Source organism: Haliotis cracherodii, unplaced genomic scaffold (assembly GCF_022045235.1).
Source record: "Haliotis cracherodii isolate W230 unplaced genomic scaffold, xgHalCrac1.p SCAF_6, whole genome shotgun sequence".
Taxonomy (NCBI): Eukaryota; Metazoa; Mollusca; class Gastropoda; order Lepetellida; family Haliotidae; genus Haliotis; species Haliotis cracherodii.
Genome location: NW_027266319.1, coordinates 55346382 through 55368140, shown reverse-complemented (window position 1 = coordinate 55368140; position 21759 = coordinate 55346382). Strand labels below are relative to the sequence as shown.

General features: G+C 42.2%; 1 protein-coding gene across 2 annotated transcripts in view; it reads left to right on the top strand.

Moving 5' to 3' along the window:
* LOC139444735 (uncharacterized) overlaps positions 1 to 21759 on the top strand; it is a 116606-nt gene that overhangs the window by 28047 nt on the left and 66800 nt on the right. Inside the window, exon 1 of one of the 2 annotated variants that reach the window (XM_071225670.1) lies at positions 11025 to 11062. The exons of the other annotated variant lie outside the window; for it this stretch is intronic. The gene's annotated coding sequence lies outside the window, so the exon portion shown is untranslated. Of the gene's footprint in view, positions 1 to 11024; positions 11063 to 21759 lie in introns of those variants that run through there. 2 annotated transcript variants of the gene reach the window in all.

Here is a 21759-nt window from a genome sequence, read left to right as displayed (position 1 = left end):
CATGTCGGGAAACGAACCCGGGTCTTCTGCGTAACGAACAAACCACGATAGGCTACCCGACCGCCCCTTGCAACTGCAGAGAAAACTATGATTGTGGTTTCGAATCCCGATTCGCCCCGTTTATGTTTCCAGGTTTGTCAGCACCATACCCGTACTCGTGGATTTCACCAAGGTGGTAAACGTCTGAGACCTGCTTTACTTCGGGCTTTCCTCCCACAATAGGCAGACATGCTGTGTGGCTGTTAGAGTATCGGTACGCAGCACAATATTATATGATTTTAGACTGGTGCCATGTCATTAGCCTCCAAGCGACTGAACAAAGCTGTAGTGCGGCGAGGGTCGCAAGTGCCCTTGGAATGAAAACCAGTGTAATATGATTTCTGAACCTGTTTAAAAAGAGGGCGGTGGTTAAAGTGTTCGCCGAAGTCCCGGGTTCGATTCCCGACATGGGTACAATGTGTGAAGCCCATCTCTGGTATCCCCCACCGTGATATTGCTGGAATATTGCTAAAAGCGGCGTAAAACCACACTCACTCACTCACTGTTTAAAAAAGTCTGATACCGTTTGTCTTTTCGTTTTGTTTCAGCGTACGTTTCCAAACAGCCTTGGCCTATTTAACGCCAATTTCTTTCTTCACGGTACCAGCCAAAGATATCCATATTTTTTTGTGTTACGCAAATATATTTACACAAATATGCCGTTTAAATAATATCTGCACTAATTTATTGTAAACTTTAAGTGTCGAAATTATAGAGTGAAATAACAAATTACCAAATTGAATTTACAAATATCATAATTAATTTTATTTGTGCAATAATGCCACAACCGCGTCATGGATAAGATTTGACATCATTGAACACATTGGTGACGTTGCCAAGATAATATCGGATAAGGAACTGCATTAGGAAACGTTTTTTGCTTTTTATAATTAATTTCAAAATAAATAATTACAAAGTACAATATTTTCTCAATTCATTATCACGGTTGTCATGGAGCGGTGTGGGATGTAGTCAAGTGGTTAAAGCGCTCGTCAGGAGAACGGTCCGAGTACGATTCACAACATTGGTACAATGTGTGACGCCCATTTATAGTGTCTCCCACAGTGATATTGGTGGAATAGTGCTGAAAGCGGCCTAAAACCATACTTACTCACTTACTCATAGTAATCGTTTATGTCGGATATGTCCTTGGACGAATTTAGCATCAGTGTGGACTTGTTGGTGTGTTTACGAGAAACAGCCCAGGAAGCAATAAATTTTCTTGTTTAATTACAGTATGAGGGCCAAGCTTTGCATCCGTTTTGTGTAATTGATGACAGAAGGGAAACATTTGGCTGGAGTAAATTGCAACATCAACTGGAGTAACAGCATCCTGATACACACACCCATTATTATCTAAAAGGTCAACCCCTCGCACTGCCATTGCATTGATACCTCCCGTCTGCAGCATCCCCCTCTTCCCCTGATATCACCGACATCGCATCATCGCCCAAAGGTGTTACACGTGTGTTGTGAAGGTGTATTTCATCCTCCCTGTTCACGAGAGTCACCTGCACACGTGGCTACACCTGTGATTGGTGCTGCTGCTCCCTCTACTGCCGTGATGGTCGAGTGTGGGAATGAGTGGGGGGTTTCGCAATTTTCAGCAATATTCTCGCAATATCACGGCGTGGGGATGCCAAAAATGGGCTTCACTGAACCAACCGAGGAACAAAGTGTGTGTTTTTCAGTTGGTTTTTTTGTATTGTTATTTTAATTTATTATATTTTATTTCATTATTATTATTATTATTAGTAGTAGTAGTAGTAGTAGTAGTAGTAGTAGTAGTAGTAGTATTTATTTCATTTTATTATAAAAAAAATATTTTTTAATTTTTATTTATTTATTTTTTTATTTTTTTGGGGGGGGGGGGTTGCTTCATTTATTTAATTTTTTAATTAAGTTATTTAATTAGTTATTTAGTTATTTTTGGAGTCGGGGTGGGCTGGTATTTCATTTTGTTCAGTAGTTTGTTTGTTATTTGTTGTTGGCCATGGGAGGCTGGTCATTTGTTGTTGGGAGTTGTTGTTTCTGTCTTTTAACGGATTTTAACGTATTTCCCCAGGTAATAAACACTGTATGCTAATTAATTGTTTGTCAGGGCAGGCCTTTGGTACCCCAATATGCTGCCCAATAATCCCCACGGAACAGTTATGAAAGATTTATTTATTAATTATTTGATTAGAATAGTCATCCTCTCCCACTTCCCTATAAAACCTGCAATCTCATGTTATGTGTGGTTTGATTGTATACTCCCCAGGGAGAGGAGAATGAAATTTGAGTGCACACTGATCCAAAGACCGGGGTAATAGTAAGGTAGAGAATTCCCTTGGTGTAAAGAATCTAATGTTTTATGAATGAAAATACCACTTCAGCCATCGGGTTATTTTTTTAAGAAATTAAGAAAATGAAATATGTCTCACTCATCTCTTTTCAGAAAAAAAGATGAGTATCTAAATTTTTATTTTAAACCAAATTTATCAATGTTTTATTGTTTTGTGGGGAATCTGTTTGGATAAGCTATATGATTATCCAACATGATTTGATTGAATATAGGGACGGTGGGTTAGCCAATTGGTTAAAGCGTTCACTCATCATGTCGAAAACTCGGGTTCGAATCTCCACATGGGTACAACGTGTGAAGCCCATTTCAGGTGTCCCTCTTCGTGAATATCGCTGGCATATTGCTAAATGCGGCGTAAAACCATACTCACCCACTACTGTATACAAGGACCTGGGTTTCATTCACTGCTAAAAGACACCTGAACCGTGTGGTTTTTATTAAGCGGGGAACGCGTACACTGAAATGATTACCTTATGATAATATGGGAGAGGATACCGGAATATATACGTCGTATCTCCATAGCTCTATGAAAATGTCAGGAAAATGCATCATGAATAACAGCGCGAAGTGAAGGTCAAGACCGTTCCAGTGCCGATGCGCCGCACGTGCCAGACATGTTTTGTTCATCCAATAGTGATCTGTTCAGCATAAACCAATGCAAATCAGAAGATATTACACAATCCCAACACACCATATCTTCACATCTAACAACAAGTCCAAAACGAAACACTACGCCGAGCAGATGGCGGGCACCTTTCTGTATTTGTTGCTATAGTAACGGAGCGTCGATCTCAGGTAACAATCAAGTCTCTCTCAAAAAGGGCGACGGCTTTCATAAATTCTGACACAAATCAGAACGTAATGTCCACTTAGCTAGACGAGGGAACAGTAATTGTCCATATGCCGCGTTTGGATGTTCACAATTCGGTGGACATGTATTCCGATAACGAACAATCTCTCGATGTGACTTCAAAGTGCGGCTCCAAGATTAATTAGCTTGGTGGAGAGAATTGAAACGCACCGGCTACAGAAGCGTAGAGATTAATATTTGATGATAGAAAGGTGAGGGTCTGCCATTTATCACAGGTTACAGGTAGTGTACGCCTTCGGTAAATTCTCATTTTACTGCGAAGGCATAATAATCAGAAGACATGTTACTCATTTAACTTGATTTTCGCAAGCGTTTTATTAAACCGAGAGGTTTCATCAGTAGACTGAACTTGTATGGTTGGAGCTCCACACGCGAGTTGAGCTCCATCCACGGCTCTGGTAGCGTGCAGGCTTCGTTTCTATAGAAATTGTGGTTAGTCCTAACAAAAGTTAATTTAATTTCCGTTGTGGTGCGGTATCAAAATATAATAATAATACCATAACATAATAGCGTGGAGTTAAACATAAACCAGCTGTTGATGGTGAACCCAGCCGCACAAGTACAGGATGAGAACAAGGAACTCAATCTCAGCTGAATCTGCGCTGATAAAAGTACTTTTAATAGCAAGATTATTTTTTGTGATTTGCGAAATTAGCTCCGTGCTAAATCGTGATTCGATTATGTGTTTTTTCAACAGCAAATCAATCTTTGTTGTTGTTGTTTTCAAAATAGCTACAGCGTTCGACACAATACGGATGTTCTTTTGGGACGTCGCGTACTTTTATTTGTTATGTCTTGCTTAATTTAGTCGATTTAGTTAAGCTTGTAAATATATGACTAAATGAATACGGATTATTTTGTGGAGCGTCGAACTTTGTGTAATTTCATTTGTGCTGTCTTGCTAAATTTAGTCGATTTCGTTAAGCTTGATGGAGTGAGTGAATATGGTTTTAGGCCGCTTTTAGCATCTATTCCAGCAATATCACGGCAGGGGACACCAGAAAGGGGCTTCACACATTGTATCCATGTCGGGAATCGAACCCGGGTTTTCGGCGTGACGAGCGAAGGCTTTAACCACTAGGCTACCCGACCTTCCCTAAGCTTGATGGAGTATATGCGTCAGGAATAGTTAGTTCCCTTGAAGTCCATTTAAGATTCCGACCGTATCATAAGCATGTGTTTACACTGTGAATCACTATTAAATAGGGGGCGGTCGGGTAGGCTAGTGGTTAAAGCATTCGCTCGTCAAGCCTAAAACCCGGGTTCGATTCCCGACATGGGTACAATGTGTGAATCCCATTTCTGGTGTCAACCGCCGTTATATTGCTGGAATATTGCTAAAAGCGACGTAAAGTAAAATTCACTCACTATTAAATAGTGATGATATCAGGTGTTCGTAAAATGTGTGGCACCCGTCACAAACACAGGCAAAGCAAGGCAATTGTTTACCTCAAAAACACACGTAACATATGGTACATCTCAAAATAGGAATTGCATCAGATATTATTTTTGTCACTGGTGCGTCAAATTTGGAAATGTCCTCCGCATATCTACCATTAAACATTTGGAAAGCTTTGTCGTGGCTTTGAATGTTGTAACCTTAGCCACCACCATTTGAGCAAGAGTCGTATGACGAAATAGTAAACATTTAACATTGTATTTAAGATCTCTACTTTGACCAAAGAAAGTATGAAAACACCCATCTTTCCATTTATACCAAGTATATTAGTTATAGGAGTGATTGCGTGAGTGGGTATGGTTTTACGCCGCCTTTAGCAGTATTCCAGCAATATCACCGCGGGGGACACCAGAAATGGGCTTCACACATTGTACCCATGTCAGGAATCGAACCCGGGCTTTCGGCGTGACGAGTGATTTTTTAAATTGTTGTTGTTTAACGCCGCACACAGCAATATTCCACCTATATGACGCCGGTCTGTAAATAATCGAGTCTGGACCAGACAATCCAATGATTGACATCATGAGCATCGATCCACACAATTGAGATACGATGACATGCATCAACCAAGTCAGCGAGCCTGACCACCCGATCCCGTTAGTCGCCTCTTACGACAAGCATAGTACCCTTATACGGCAAGCATGGGTTGCTGAAGACCTATTCTACCCCGGAATCTTCACGGGTCCCGTGACGAGCGAACGTACAGATATGAGTTGTTTTCAAATACATGTTCTCAGACCCAAAGTTGGTGAAAGTAGGTCTCAAGGTGCACCAGAAGAAACACCAAGAGGTAGACGCTCTTTTAACGCCAAGTCCCCAAACAATGTCAGGTATCACAGAAGTCACAGATGTGATCTGTGAATGAGGCAAGTGCATTATGGGAGTGTCCTGGCCTTCTGCGTACACTCCACGTGTAAACAGACGTGATCAGTACCCGATATCCCAACACGGTTGAAGGCTGTACAATTGATCCTGTACCGTGTGGTGGGAGACATCAATAAGCATACTAACCCGATAGACAGGCTGTATGGGTGTGTGTGTCTTGTTTCCTCTCGCCGTAACTGGCAGCCAACAAAAACACATGTCGGGATGGCTGTACGGACACATTGTAGGAATTTCGTATTTTCATTTCCTTTTCACCCTTCCATATTTATTTTCCACCGACGGCTGCATGTGCCAGATTCTGTCTGCTCCTAGCACTGTAGTGGTGGTTAGGTACATGTTCGTGTCAGGCCCGTTTACTATTAGGTATAGCTGTGCATAGAACCTTACTGTATTGAGGTAAAGTACAAATATATACATGGAGTTTACAACTGCATGTTCGTGTCAAGCCCGTTTACTATTAGGTATAGCTGTGTATAGAACCTTACTGTATTGAGGTAAAGTACAAATATATACATGGAGTTTACAACTGCATGTTCGTGTCAAGCCCGTTTACTATTAGGTATAGCTGTGTATAGAACCTTACTGTATTGAGGTAAAGTACAAATATATACATGGAGTTTACAACTGCATGTTCGTGTCAAGCCCGTTTACTATTAGGTATAGCTGTGTATAGAACCTTACTGTATTGAGGTAAAGTACAAATATATACATGGAGTTTACAACTGCATATTCGTGTCAAGCCCGTTTACTATTAGGTATAGCTGTGTATAGAACCTTACTGTATTGAGGTAAAGTACAAATATATACATGGAGTTTACAACTGCATGTTCGTGTCAAGCCCGTTTACTATTAGGTATAGTTGTGTATAGAACCTTACTGTATTGAGGTAAAGTACAACTTTATACATAGAACATACAACTGCATGTTCGTGTCAAGCCCGTTTACTATTAGGTATAGTTGTGTATAGAACCTTACTGTATTGAGGTAAAGTACAACTTTATACATAGAACATACAACTGCATGTTCGTGTCAAGCCCGTTTACTATTAGGTTTAGTTGTGTATAGAACCTTATTGTATTGAGGTTACTTTATACATAGAACATACAACTGCATGTTCGTGTCAAGTCCGTTTACGATTTGGGAGAGCTGTGTATAGGACCTTATTGTATTGAGGTAAAGTACAACTATATACATAGAACCTACAACTGCATGTTCGTGTCAAGTCCGTTTACGATTTGGGAGAGCTGTGTATAGAACCTTATTGTATTGAGGTTAAGTATTGTATTGAGGTTAACTTTATACATAGAACATACATGAACCTACAACTACATGTTCGTGTCAAGTCCGTTCACGATTAGGTATAGAACCGCCCTGCATTGGGGTTACTTTATACATAGAATCTACAACTGCAATTCTAATCCACATAATAGGCAAGTCTAGATAAGCGAACAGTACAGTCTAAATGTACTTGTGAAGTGCCTGTAGGATTAGGTATAACTGTGTGTAGAGAAGATTACTGCATCGAGATAAAATACAACTTTATAATCTATACAGACATCACAGGTTTTGATACAGCTTTATATAGAGGACCCGATTGCGTTGACATTAAAGTACAACTTTATTCAAAGATCCCCGACTACACTGACGTTAAAGTGCCAGGGTTACAATATTTATAGAACCCTAGTACATTGAGGTGAAAGAATAACTTTATTTGATGGACCCAACTGCGTTGACGTTAAAGTACCATTTTAGCAGACACCTAGTGCATTGACGTTAAAGTACAGTGTCACCTCTGTGTGTAAAACCCAACTGCATTGAGGGTAGAGTACAGTGTCACCTCTGTGTGTAAAACCCAACTGCATTGAGGGTAAAGTACAGTGTCACTTCTGTGTGTAAAACCCTACTGCATTGAGGGCAAAGTACAGTGTCGCCTGTGTGTGTAAAACCCTACTGCATTGACGTTAAAGTACAGTGTCACCTCTGTGTGTAAAACCCTACTGCATTGAGGGTAAAGTACACCTTCATATACAGAACCTACATCATTGAGGATCAGATACATGAAGAGCATGAATGTTTGGCTAAAACTGTATTCATTGGACCTTACAACATTGCCGTTTGGATACAACTCTTATATAGACCAGCATGATGTTTGGATACAACTTTATTTCATAGGACCTTATTACATTGAGGTTTGGATACAACTCATTATATAGACCAGTATTGAGGTTTGGATACATTGACGTTAAAGTACAGTGTAGGGTAACCCTACTGCACTGAGGGCAGAGTACAGTGTCACCTCTGTGTGTAAAACCCTACTGCATTGAGGGCAAAGTACAGTGTCACCTCTGTGTGTAAAACCCTACTGCATTGAGGGTAAAGTACAGTGTCGCCTGTGTGTGTAAAACCCTACTGCTTTGAGGGTAAAGTACAGTGTCACCTCTGTGTGTAAAACCCTACTACATTGAGGGTAAAGTACAGTGTCACCTCTGTGTGTAAAACCCTATTGCATTGAGGGTAAAGTACAGTGTCACCTCTGTGTGTAAAACCCTATTGCATTGAGGGTAAAGTACAGTGTCACCTCTGTGTGTAAAACCCTACTACATTGAGGGCAGAGTACAGTGTCACCTCTGTGTGTAAAACCCTACTGCATTGAGGGCAAAGTACAGTGTCACCTCTGTGTGTAAAACCCAACTGCATTGAGGGTAAAGTACAGTGTCGCCTGTGTGTGTAAAACCCTACTGCATTGAGGGTAAAGTACAGTGTCACCTCTGTGTGTAAAACCCTACTGCATTGAGGGTAAAGTACAGGGTCACCTCTGTGTGTAACACCCTACTGCATTGAGGGTAAAGTACAGTGTCACCTCTGTGTGTAAAACCCTACTGCATTGAGGGTACAGTACAGTGTCACCTCTGTGTGTAAAACCCAACTGCATTGAGGGTAAAGTACAGTGTCGCCTGTGTGTGTAAAACCCAACTGCATTGAGGGTAAAGTACAGTGTCACCTCTGTGTGTAAAACCCTTCTGCATTGAGGGTAAAGTACAGTGTCACCTCTGTGTGTAAAACCCTACTGCATTGAGGGTATAGTACAGTGTCGCCTGTGTGTGTAAAACCCTACTGCATTGAGGGTAAAGTACAGTGTCACCTCTGTGTGTAAAACCCTACTACATTGACGTTAAAGTACAGTGTCACCTCTGTGTGTAAAACCCTGCTGCATTGAGGGTATAGTACAGTGTCACCTCTGTGTGTAAAACTCTACTGCATTGAGGGTAAAGTACAGGGTCACCTCTATGTGTAAAACCCTACTGCATTGAGGGCAAAGTACAGTGTCACCTCTGTGTGTAAAACCCTACTGCATTGACGTTAAAGTACAGTGTCATCTCTGTGTGTAAAACCCTACTGCATTGAGGGTAAAGTACACCTTCATATACAGAACCTACATCATTGAGGATCAGATACATGAAGAGCATGAATGTTTGGCTATAACTGTATTCATTGGACCTTATTGCCGTTTGGATACAACTCTTATATAGACCAGTATTGAGGTTTGGATACAACTTTATTTCATAGGACCTTATAACATTGAGGTTTGGATACAACTCATCATATAGACCAGTATTGAGGTTTGGATACAACTTTATTTCATAGGACCTTATAACATTGAGGTTTGGATACAACTCATATATAGACCAGCATTGAGGTTTGGATGCAACTATATACTAGTACATAGGACCTTACAACACTGAGGTTTGGATACAACGCATATATAGCCCAGCATTGAGGTGTGGATACAACTTTATTCATAGGACCTTATAACATTGAGGTTTGGATACAACTCATATATAGACCAGCATTGAGGTTTGGATACAACTTTATTTCATAGGACCTTATAACATTGAGGTTTGGATACAACTCATTATATAGCCCAGCATTGAGGTGTGGATACAACTTTATTCATAGGACCTTATAACATTGAGGTTTGGATACAACTCATATATAGACCAGCATTGAGGTTTGGATACAACTTTATTTCATAGGACCTTATAACATTGAGGTTTGGATACAACTCATTATATAGACCAGCATTGAGGTTTGGATGCAACTATATTCATAGGACCTTACAACATTGAGGTTTGGATACAACGCATATATAGACCAGCATTGAGGTTTGGATACAATTTATACATAGAGCATCATTTAGGCTCCGATACAACTTATATATTGTAGAGCATTGAGGTTTGGATACCATTGCTATATCGTCTTCGTCTACAAGACAAACGTTCAACTTTATGGATAACAACTTCTGTTCTAATGTAGATTCTTACACCGTTATTCACCGTTCATTCAAGTCTTGTAACACATTAATAACATATATATAACTTATTCATTCCCATGATTTTTGTGTCATTATTCATTCTGAGCATTTATATCATCCAAAACACTGATAAAACCTCTATTCTGAATGAGATCCAAGTTTAGTTAATATCTACTTTGGGTATTAGTAGCATTCATTGTCATTTATAACATTTATTTATATCAATCATATCATATCATTTTGAAGTTCAAATGAAACACGAGACTAGTACATATACTGCTCAAAAGAAGTTAAAGAACACTCGATTCTTTCATGTTAGGGGGGCACGGGTGTCCCAGTCGTCTAAAGCGCCGCGATTCGCTGTGCAGAGTTGCGTCCCTTGGGCACGCCAGAAACCTATGATTGCGAATCCCGGTTCGCCCCGATTATGTTTCTAGGTTTGTCAGCCTCCCACATTAAGCTGACACGCCGCGATATAACTGGAATACTGTAAAAAGCGGCGTTAAACCCAACTCACTCACTCACTCACTTTCATGTTAGTGTAGTTCATATGTCATGTTGTGACAGATTAACCATAGTACTAGAAAGAATCGAGTGTTCTTTTACTTCTTTTGAGCAGTATAATACGCACAAAACGTTTACAATTAACATACGGAGATCAACTTTGTCTGGACCACTTGAGGAAGAACCAATTACACGAAATGATAAATCAAAACGATATTTAGTCTTAATATACCAGTATATATCGATTTGTTTTCTGACATGACAAAGTAGTTATGGATCAGCACAAAGTGTTCTGGGTCAAACCTTTTGAGTCACAAGCACAGATACCTTATTAGCTCGCACCATTTCTTTCCCATGAGATTGGCTTTGACGGAATGCAAGCAAACAAGCTTTCGCAATCGAAGGGGCCGGAGCTAGGCAGGCCGAGTCGTTAGTGTTATCAAAGCTGAGACCGAGAGAGGACTGAGGCTTGTATGTTAAATAACCACCAAACAAGGCAATACATGATAGCCCTTCTTGGTTTGCTGTGCTCAAATCGCGTGTTTTCCTTAAAGACGCCGATCTGGGGAGCTTGTTTTCATAGTCCTGTGACTTTAACAAGAGCTGGACTACAGAGAAACGACGTGATATTGACTTGAGTCCTAAACCGTAAGTTAACATGAACGAAATGTTTGGATGAATGCATGTATGCATGCGTGTGTGTGAGTGAGTTGTGTTTTACGACGCTTTTAACAGTATTCTAGTCATATCACGGCGCGTCAGCTTTATGTGGGAGGAGAGCCCGAAGTGATGCAGGTCTCAGATGTTTACCACTTCGGTGAAACCCACGAGTACGGGTAGAGTGCTGACAAACCTAGAAACATAAACGGGGAGAATCGGGATTCGTTACCACAATCATAGGTGTTTGGCGTGCCCAAGGGACACAACTCTGAACAGCGAATTGCGGCGCCTTTGAGTGCCCCCGTGGCAGGCATGGATGTATGGCCCATCGATACAATTTTCACCACTATTGGCCAATGGAATATGTTGCGTCAGATAATCGAGGCTGGTTGATCCCTGGCGTTGACGTTTTATATCTAAATATAAGAGGTAATATTTTATCATTATCATATCATATCAATATTGAGACTTATTTATACTGGTAGAGCGGGCCATGCTTGTCCATTTCGCGAACACCTGGTGTCATCATTTATTCAATGTTCCATTCATATAATTTCCTTTTTATGCCAATGTCATTTGTTTTGGCTGATAATTCTCTGATTATTCTCTGACGTTTTTATATCTTTTCTGGTAAGCTATGTCCATGTAATTATATATCTTTAGTTCGGATACATACAGCTATGCATGTTTACTGTATGGTCGTATGGCGTTTGATATCCAGAATGTTCGAGTAATGTAAATTGCCGCTTGTAACAGTAGTGTACAAATTGGATTAGTGTGTGTACTTAGTGTGATAGAAAGATTCTATGCGTGTAGTTTCGTGATAACAAGAACAACGATCTAGGATTCGTGTAGAATCTGAGAATCAAACCTACTATCAGCGAATCCTGGCACAACTAAGGGACTGCACTGCAAAATGTGATGTCAGCCCGTGGTACATCCATGTCACCTTGTTAGCAAGCGAGCAAGTGATAGCCTCGCAGTCAAAATATTTGCTCACCGCGCTGAAGACACGAGTCTGGAAAGTGAGTGAGTGAGTGAGTTGGGTTTAACACCGCTTTTAACAGTATTCCAGTTATATTACGGCGTGTCAGCTTAATGTGGGAGGAAAGCCCGAAGTGATGCAGGTCTCAGACGGTTACCATTTCGATGAAACCCACGAGCACGGGTATGGTGCTGACAAACCTAGAAACATAATCGGGGCGAACCGGGATTCGAACCCACAATCATAGGTTTCTGGTGTGCTCAAGGGACTAAACTCTGCACAGCGAATCGCGGCGCCTCAGACGACTGGGCCACCAGCGCCACTTTGCCCAGTGGATAAAGTGTTTGCTCGTCACGCCAATGACCCAGGTTCGATTCCCTACATAGGTTCACTGTGTAAAACCGATTCTCTACCCACCGCTAATTAAACGTTTGTAAACTGCCGGGGAAAAGAAAGTACAGTAACCGGTTAGAACGAAATCAAAGGGACTACTAATTTTAGTTCGTAATAACCGTAGTTCGTTATAAGCAGATATACAGCTTGTATACAACAAATGACCTGGACTAAAAATTCAGTTCGTTTTATCGGTCAATTCGTTAGAAGAGTGTTCGTTATAAACGTAGTTTACTGCATACACTTAAAAATAGCATTTGACCAAAAACTTAAAAAACGTTAGAAAACGTTACAAGGCTGAAAACTGCAAACGTAATGTCCAAAACACAACTATGATCCCGTATCAAATATATCACCATTGAATAACCATTTCCTGTTGAACCACCTTTGTTTTGATCACAAGCTCATACGATGACTGCAAGGTCGCCGATATGTGGAATTTAACTGGCTGTTTCGTAAATATTTGATTGTCTAATATTGTCAGAGTGACTAAAGGGTAGTGACTCGATTAATAATTGATAAAGTCGATGGAGTTGTATGAACAAGACGTCTATTATGACAGAAGGACAAAATCCTTTAGTCGTAAACGCACATGTCTCCCAATTTTTATTGACATTGCTCATCCATTATTTACAATGGTTTTCCAGGCCTGCGTTTGATATCAAAACCTTGGGAGTCTTTGGTGAACGCGCCTTACCAAGGCCTTCTGAACCCCTTCGATGCGATACTCTGGTTCGGTAGCGCCTTGTGACGTCATCGTTAAAGCTAAACTAAACTAGTTTAAATGATTATTCACCATGAATTTTGAAATTACTCGATTCTGATTGGTTAATGAGAGGCTATTTAATCACAATAAACCCCCTCTGATTGAAACAGCTGGTTTGACGGCTGCATCACCGCAGAAGCGTAAATTCATAGAATAGTACTTTTTTCAGTCATCGGCGGTAGGCATGTTTAAATAATCATATCTACAATCATAGCTATAAAGGTTACAAGATGCAAAGTTGCAGTTACTACAATATTCAAAGGATATGTAACAATACATTTCGTGCAGAAAACACGATAGAAATCTACAAAGATAAAGTATTTTAAGTTTTGGGGAGAGCTTGGAATTTGGCGCTTTTCTATAATTTGACCCTAAATTTAACATTTGAATGTTAATTCTACAGGTACCCTAGCTCTACATTGAAAACACAGTATGTTTATCTCCATATTGATTATTGAAAAGAAAGTATACACTTAAAAAATGGATTGGACCCAAAAAGCGTTATCAAACCATTACTAGACTTACAACAGTCGCCGAAAATCTGCCCAAAACATAACTTCGATACTCAAATCAAACACATCACTACCGAATAACCATTTCTTGTTTGTTTCGTTCTAAGCAACCAAAAAACTTGGGTGTGTGCATATTTTTTCCCGGCAGCTTATTCTATAGGTAGCATTTCTGTCCCTGTTTTCTTTGTCACATTTTTAAAAAAAAATTAAATATTAAATAAATCTATTTATTCCCGTTAGCCGTCAGATGTTGAGAGCCTCGTCATGAAGGGTTGTATTAATGGCACTTTGATGACCACAAAACGCCTGTGAATCCACTAAGTCAATTATACCTGAAGCCTTCCATCGCACACGCTGCACACAGTATTATACCATGACATTAGTCAAGTTCAGTTGCGGGCCTGAATCAGGTTATTACAAGTGCCAGCGTTTACATGCACTTCAAATCAGGCTACTTTAGACGGTTATTTTTGTAGAAGTTTATTTGGCGAAACAACGGTAATGTAAAGCGGATCTCATCCACTGTGAGTGCGGATTTTATTCGTAATCAATATGAGATAACATGTCGCCATTGCTGGAGCATTTCAAGCCCTCCACAAACAGCGATTGACGTTCGGCTTATGCTCGTGTCCCGGGCCGCGTCGGTGCCCGCTATTGGTCTCCACATCCCCGCACACAAGCCCTAAGCTGTACGAAGGCCGATTGATCGTGAGTTCGAATCCAAGATAAGTTCTGACCATGAACCTTTTGAGTCATCACCATGCCTCGCTCGTTGGTCTCAAGTGGTAATTTCTTCGAGTTTTGGGCTTTTCTCCCACATGAAGCTGACACACTGTGATGTTACTAAACTACAAGTAAACCCTGGAAATCAGGAAACCCCATGAAACCGATTACTGGCAACATCTCTGTCTCTCATCCCCTCTCCCTCCCTCTCACCCTTGATCACTCTCCCTGTCTCTCTCTCACTCTCCCTGTCTCTCTCTCACTCCCCCTGTCTCTCTCTCTCCCCAATATCTCGCCGTCTCTCTCCACTAGCTCTGTCTCTCATCCCCTCTCCCTCCCTCTCACCCTTGATCACTCTTCCTGTCTCTCTCTCACTCTCCCTGTCTCTCTCTCACTCCCCCTGTCTCTCTCTCTCCCCAATCTCTCGCCGTCTTTCTCCACTAGCTCTGTCTCTCATCCCCTCTCCCTCCCTCTCACCCTTGATCACTCTCCCTGTCTCTCTCTCACTCCCCCTGTCTCTCTCTCCCCATCTCTCGCCGTCTCTCTCCACTAGCTCTGTCTCTCATCTCCTCTCCCTCCCTCTCACCCTTGACCACTCTCCCTGTCTCTCTCTCACACCCCCTGTCTCTCTCTCTCCCCAATCTCTCGCCGTCTCTCTCCACTAGCTCTGTCTCTCATCTCCTCTCCCTCCCTCTCACCCTTGACCACTCTCCCTGTCTCTCTCTCACACCCCCTGTCTCTCTCTCTCCCCAATCTCTCGCCGTCTCTCTCCACTAGCTCTGTCTCTCATCCCCTCTCCCTCCCTGTCACCCTCTCTCTCTCTCTCTCGCTCTCTCTCTCTCTCTCTCTCTCTCTCTCTCTCTCTCTCTCAGAAAGTGTGTTAGAGAAAGTATCATGTTCTCGCTGTATTGTTCCAAGTACAGTTTAGCCAAAATGTGAGATCTGACCACCCTGGTACTCTGATATATCTGTTACAGCCGGTCCCTTGGCTGTTCAGCTTTACTTACCCTCAGCCTCTGCTGTGCAGCTGATGATGAATGAGGTTTTTATTAGTCTCATACGTTTACAAGAATAGTGTATCAATTACATCATTAGGTTCAATTATACCGGGATCCTGAAGAGCGTTCCTTGTATGTGGTATTAACCAGTGAGTCTTGTAACACTTCGACCTGATAGTGTCAGTGCGCTTTGCAACTGCATAGAACTTTGTGAACCTGTATGTAGTCTCTTCTACAGAACCTTGAGAATATTTTCTACAACAATCACCTCCATTCCCCGCACCCCATGCAACATATTCCCATCCTCTTGTCATCTCTAACTTAGTTTCTCTTAAAGATCTTAGTGCATATATACCATAAAACAATTACCCTCATTCCGTCCCCATCCCCATCCCTGGCTTCAGGACTCCTTTACAGCATTTTTTATGTTTAGCGTTTTTTATATTAACCTTATACAGAACTTCAGTGTGTGTGTGTGTGCCAGCGTACGTGTGTGTGTGTGCCAGCGTGCGTGCGTGTGTGTGTGTGTGCCAGCGTACGTGCGTGCGTGCGTGCGTGCGTGCGTGCGTGCGTGCGTGCGTGCGTGTGTGTGTGTGTGTGTGACTGCTTGTACTAGTCCGGACTAACGCCGTGTTTTAGTGCTCACCTACTGAGATAACATGCCGAAGTTTAACATGAATAACCCACTCAGACACAGCATACTGACTCCGAGCCGACTAGTCCTTGTTTTATCCTCTTAGTGCCAAGTCCCAGGCAGGGTAATAACAAGTACCATCTTTTAACGTGTTTTTTGGAATGGCGCGGCCGGGGATCGAACCACCGACCTTCGCTCTCCGTGCAGACGCTCTATGCACCACATCTCGGACGCGGTCTCTTCAGGACTGTAAAGTGATCTGCGACAAGTGTTACAGGTCTATATGAAATTTTCCTTTTACTGACATGGCAACATGAAATGGTCATTTTTGACCTCTCTCCATGTACACACGTGCCCCACTTTATCCCCACTGTGTCGAGTGAGTGGGTGTGGTTGGGTGCGTGGGAGCGTTGGTGGTCCCCGGGTTGTTTACGATGTTTTAACAATAATGCCATCGTGACCCACAAATATTAATATCACAAATTTAACACATACTTGGAATCACACCAGGGCCACCCTTAAAAGCAAAAATTACAAATTCCGGTTCTCCCTGATTATGTTTCCAAAGCTCGTGGATTTCCCCAAGTGCTAAACGTCTAAGACCTGCATCAATTCAGGCTTTCCTCCCGCATTAAGTGAGTGAGTGAGGTTTTACGCCGCTTTTAGCAATATTCCAGCAATATCACGGCGGGGGAAACCAGAAATGGGCTTCACACATTGGGAATCGAACCCGGGTCTTCGGCGTGACGAGCGAACGCTCATACCACTAGGCTACCCGACCGCCCCTCTCCCAGATCAAGCTGACACGCCGTGATATAATTGGAATACTGTACGAACTCAACTCACTTGAAAACACCATTTTCCTTCAAGTAGATCTAATTGAAATTCCGTTAACGCTGACACTGCGTTCACCTTCTTTCGTTCATGCAATCTCGCAGGTATTCTGTGATAGAACTGGTCCCTTGGTAACTTATGTGTGCCACAAGAGCCAGATAAAATGGATCGAGATGAAAAAACCTTGTGACTTGGCGTGTCATCGCACTCAACGAAGGGCGATGTTCATAATATCAACCACCAGTTCGTATTGTTCAGGCTTATTTACAAGCCTCCATGATATAGCTGGAATGTTGGTAACTGCAGCGTAAAACAGCATTCACTCTAACACTCGGGGCGGTCGGGTAGCCTAGTTGTTAAAGCGTTTACTCTTCACGCCGAAGACCCGGGTTCGATTCCCGACATGGGTACAATCTGTGAAGCCCATTTCTTGTGTCCCCTGCCGTGATATTGCTGGAATATTGCTAAAAGCGGCGTAAAACCATACTCACTCACACACTCGCTCGGTCAAACGAGCAGAACCTTCACGGCTCTGCACATTCCACAGTGTGGAAGAATTAAATAATCATTGTCGGGGTCATACCACGGCCTGCCTGTGTTTTATCACAGCCCTGGCTAGGGCATACAAACAAACGTTAAGCACGCAATGATATACCGCAACTGTCAACCCGACTTCTCTGCACAGACAATAAGAGGAGGAACCGCTATCTGAATAATTCTCCAACATTGCCCCTTGTGTTTTGGCGTGTATTACTTTCCCGTGATGTATGGCTCCAGATCAACATCCGGGGCTACGGGAAGGCTCACTGCCGTGACGGGTGTTAGGTCTACATTGTTTGAGAATTAAGTCCATGTTCAGAGTCATCTAGGGATGACCTCTGGAGATAGATCCAGGTTAATGACTCGTGGATACTGCGGTATCTAAGGTAGGTGTTAAGATGTTCATGACAAGCCTTGTGTGTCCCAAGAGAAGTTATATCCTCTTACTCTGTTGTGTCCGTACATGTAATTAATGTGTGGCATTGTGCTGAAGTGGTTGGTAGGGCGTGTACGCGAATGAGCGGAGTGAGTGAGTGAGTTTGGTTTTACGCCGCTTTTAGCAATATTCCAGCAATATCACGACAGGGGACACCAGAAATTGGCTTCACACATTGTACCCATGTCGGGAATCGAACTCGGGTCTTCGGCGTGACGAGCGAACGCTTTAACCACTAGGCTACCCCACCGCCCCGAATGAATGAAAGAATGAGTGAATGAGTGGATAAGAGGGTGGGTGAGTGCGTGATTGGGTGAGTGAATGAATAAATGGATGAGTGAGTGAGTTAAATTTGATGAATGAATGGATGGGTGAGTGGATGAGTTGATGAGTGAGTGAGTGAAAATATGGATGAATGAGAAGATAAGTGGATGAGTTGATGAATGAGTGAGTGAATGAGTGAGTGGGTGAGTGAATGAGTGAGTGAATGGGTGAGAGAGTGAGTGAATGAAGATATGGATGAATGAGTGGATGAGTTGAAGAGTGAGTGAATGAATCGATGGACAAGTGGCTGAGTGAATGAATAAACTGATGAGTGAGTGGGTGAGTGGATGAATGAGTGAGTGGGTGAGTGAATGGATGAGTGAGTGGGTGAGTGAATGGATGAGTGAGTGGGTGAGTGGATGAATGAGTGAGTGGGTGAGTGAATGGATGAGTGAGTCAGTGAGTGAATGGATGAGGAGACGAATGAGAGCGAATGTGTATGTGAGTACTGCCACGATGCTTGACACCAGCAATCGGCTTTGTAGCCTATGACATATTAGTCATGTTATATGCGCGTTACTTTAAAACAATGGGCCGTTAGTTACGTTTAACGCTATGTTCACCCTTTTGGTTGCGATCAGATAAACATTAAAAAAAAAGGCAAACCTACTCCTATACAGTACAATGAGGTCTGTGGTAATTGCTTAAATCGTCTCTGTGAAATGGTCGGGATGGATCTGAATAGTGAAGAGTGAAACGTGCACCGACGTAACCGTTAAGATAATGTTACATAGAAGTATTCACGAACTGTAATTATTGGTGATGCTGACATTATATAACTCAATAGGATCTCCATCACTCGACCCAGGAACTCGGAACAGGAGTACCATTAATCAGTGAGAGTGACAGGCTCTAGACTCGACCAACTGTCAAACATATTATACACGATGCATGTTGGAGCCGGGGTCAATCAATGTCGTTCATGAATATTACTAACCTTTATAAGTAGGTTAATAAAGCTTTCATTATTATGCGACTAAATATATTTGTCTTGATGTAATTTTGTCATATAAACAAATTATATTTTTACCCGCGAGGCCTCCAGGCATCTTCATCAATCTGACGTTGTTGCTGTTTTGTTTAACGCCGCATGCAGCAATATTCCAGCTGTATGTCGGCGGTCTGTGAATAATCAAGTCTGGACCAGACAATCCAGTGATTGATATCATGAGCATCGATCCACGCAATTTGGATACGATGATATGCATCAATCAAGTCAGCGAGCCTGACCACCCGATCCCGTTAGTTGCCTTTCACGACAAGCATGGTCGCCTCTAACGGCAAGAAGACCTATCCTAACCCGGATCATGACGGGTCCAAAGAGGTTATAACGATTTCTTGAAGATACTGAAGAATGTCTGTACAAATTAATTAGCTAAAGAGGGGTACCAGTAAGTTGGCCTCATGAGCCTTGGCGGTTAATTCGCTCGAAGGGGACTTTTTACTGTTAGGTATTCGCACAAACGCGAATCGCGGTGCACTTTGAAGTTTCTTGTTGATTTACTTGTGTCTATTTTAGGAATTATGATTGAGAGGAGGTGTTTAAAACTGACCCGCGCTTCACTGGCGTGATTAATGAATTCGTTCACCTTACCTAAACATGCGCTCACCGAAGTCTTGTGTGCATCGTATTCGAGATGGCTAATGCACAGCTAGATTACAAATGTCTTCCCACGTCCCGAGGTAGCAGATATTGATGTGTTTTATGTATGGAATCGGAATGAGAAAGGCAGAAGATGTGGTTTATTTGAGATGTATACCCAGGATTGCAAAGGAACCGTCAGAAATATGGTATGGTGTTTCTATGGTTTGTTTCTTGTTTAACGCCGCACTCAGAAATATCCCAGCTATATAATGGCGGTCTGGAAATAATCGCATCTGGACCAGACAATCCAGTGATTGACATCATGAGCATCGATCTACGCAATTTGGATACGATGACATGCATCAGTCAAATCAGCGAGCCTGACCACCCGATCCCGTAAGTCGCCTTTTACGGCAATCATGGGTTGCTGAAGACCTATGCTAGCCCGGATCTTCGCGGGATAATGTTTAAAATATATTGTTTGCGTCTAGTGTAATTGTAACATGTCATGTACGCAGTGGATAGAAACATCGGGAATGAGCATACTTAGACCACATGTCCCAAACAACGGATGTTTAAGGGTGGTCTCCGCGGTCCAGTGGATAGAGCGTCTATCTGGAGAGCGGAAGGTCGGGGTTCGATCCCCTGGTCGGGTCATACCAAGATACGTTAAAAGATGATACTTGTCACCCTGCAAGGCCCTCTGCATTGAGGGGGCAAAACACGGACTGACCAGCTCGGGGTTAGTATTAACTGTATCCATGTCAAATTTCGGCATGGTATCTGAGCTGCCACGAAGCAAACCGGCATCAATCCGGACTGGTACAAGCAGTCACACACGCACACAAACACACACACGCACGCACGCACGCACGCACGCACGCACGCACACACACATGTATGCACGTCGCTATGTGAGTGAAATAATCGTGACGTTAAGACCCATTTCGCTCGCTTCGCAACCTTTAGGGAAAGCAATACCATTGGTAAAAAAATCATAGTTTTTTATCTGAATCCGTGTTTAGTCAGTTCTGTACGTGCGTCTAGCTAGAGTTGGCTAGATGCGTTTGTTTGACCTACCTGTACCTGTGTTTGGCTGTTACTTATTATATATTGGGAAGTAAAATTTTGTCATAAAAAACACCGAAAAGAAAGCATACACCTGAAAATTGAATTTTGACCTATAAAAAAACTGTAATCAAAACGTTTCTAGGCTGAAAACAGTCGACGAAACACTGCGAGCTTAAGGTCCAAAGCACAACTAAATTTATATTATCCGCATCAAATAAATCACACTAGAAAAATCAGATTTTGTTTGTTTCCTTTTTAGCCACATGGGTATATTCTTTCTTTTGCTCGACATCTTTCCGAGGCAAGAGAGTTAACTGACTTTAAAAGTCCAGTTTTCACGCTTGCCGAACTACGCTGGAATTCCTGGGCTCGATCGTAGAGCCACCAGTGGCTATTGCCAGTTATGTCCTTTCTATGCCTCTCCTACTGACCAATCAGATTCCACCTCTCGTATCACTTGCATTTGCTTCAAACAAAACGGTGGCGCCCTGTCAAGACGATCTGATCGATAATCAAGATCTATATTGTGATAAAACGAGACTCAGTCTTACATCGCGAAGTGCATCAAATCACGTGAGCACCTTGATTAAAAACATGAAAAGATTTAGAAAATATCTGTTGACAACGAGTTAGCTGTGCACATGCTTTGCAAATCCTGCAATCGACCGAAATCTGCAGGACACTTTACGAACCGGATTTCGATTTCGGTGCGCGATTTTGATTGGACTATGCATAGACTCGTTAGTCCAGCCAAAATGTAACTCCATAATACCAGCCTAGTTCGGCAAGGGTGGAAACTGGACTTTTATAGTCAGTTAACTCACTTGCCTCGGGAAGATGTTGCTCGACAGTTGTTGGTCTTTTTTTAAAACACAGACATTAAA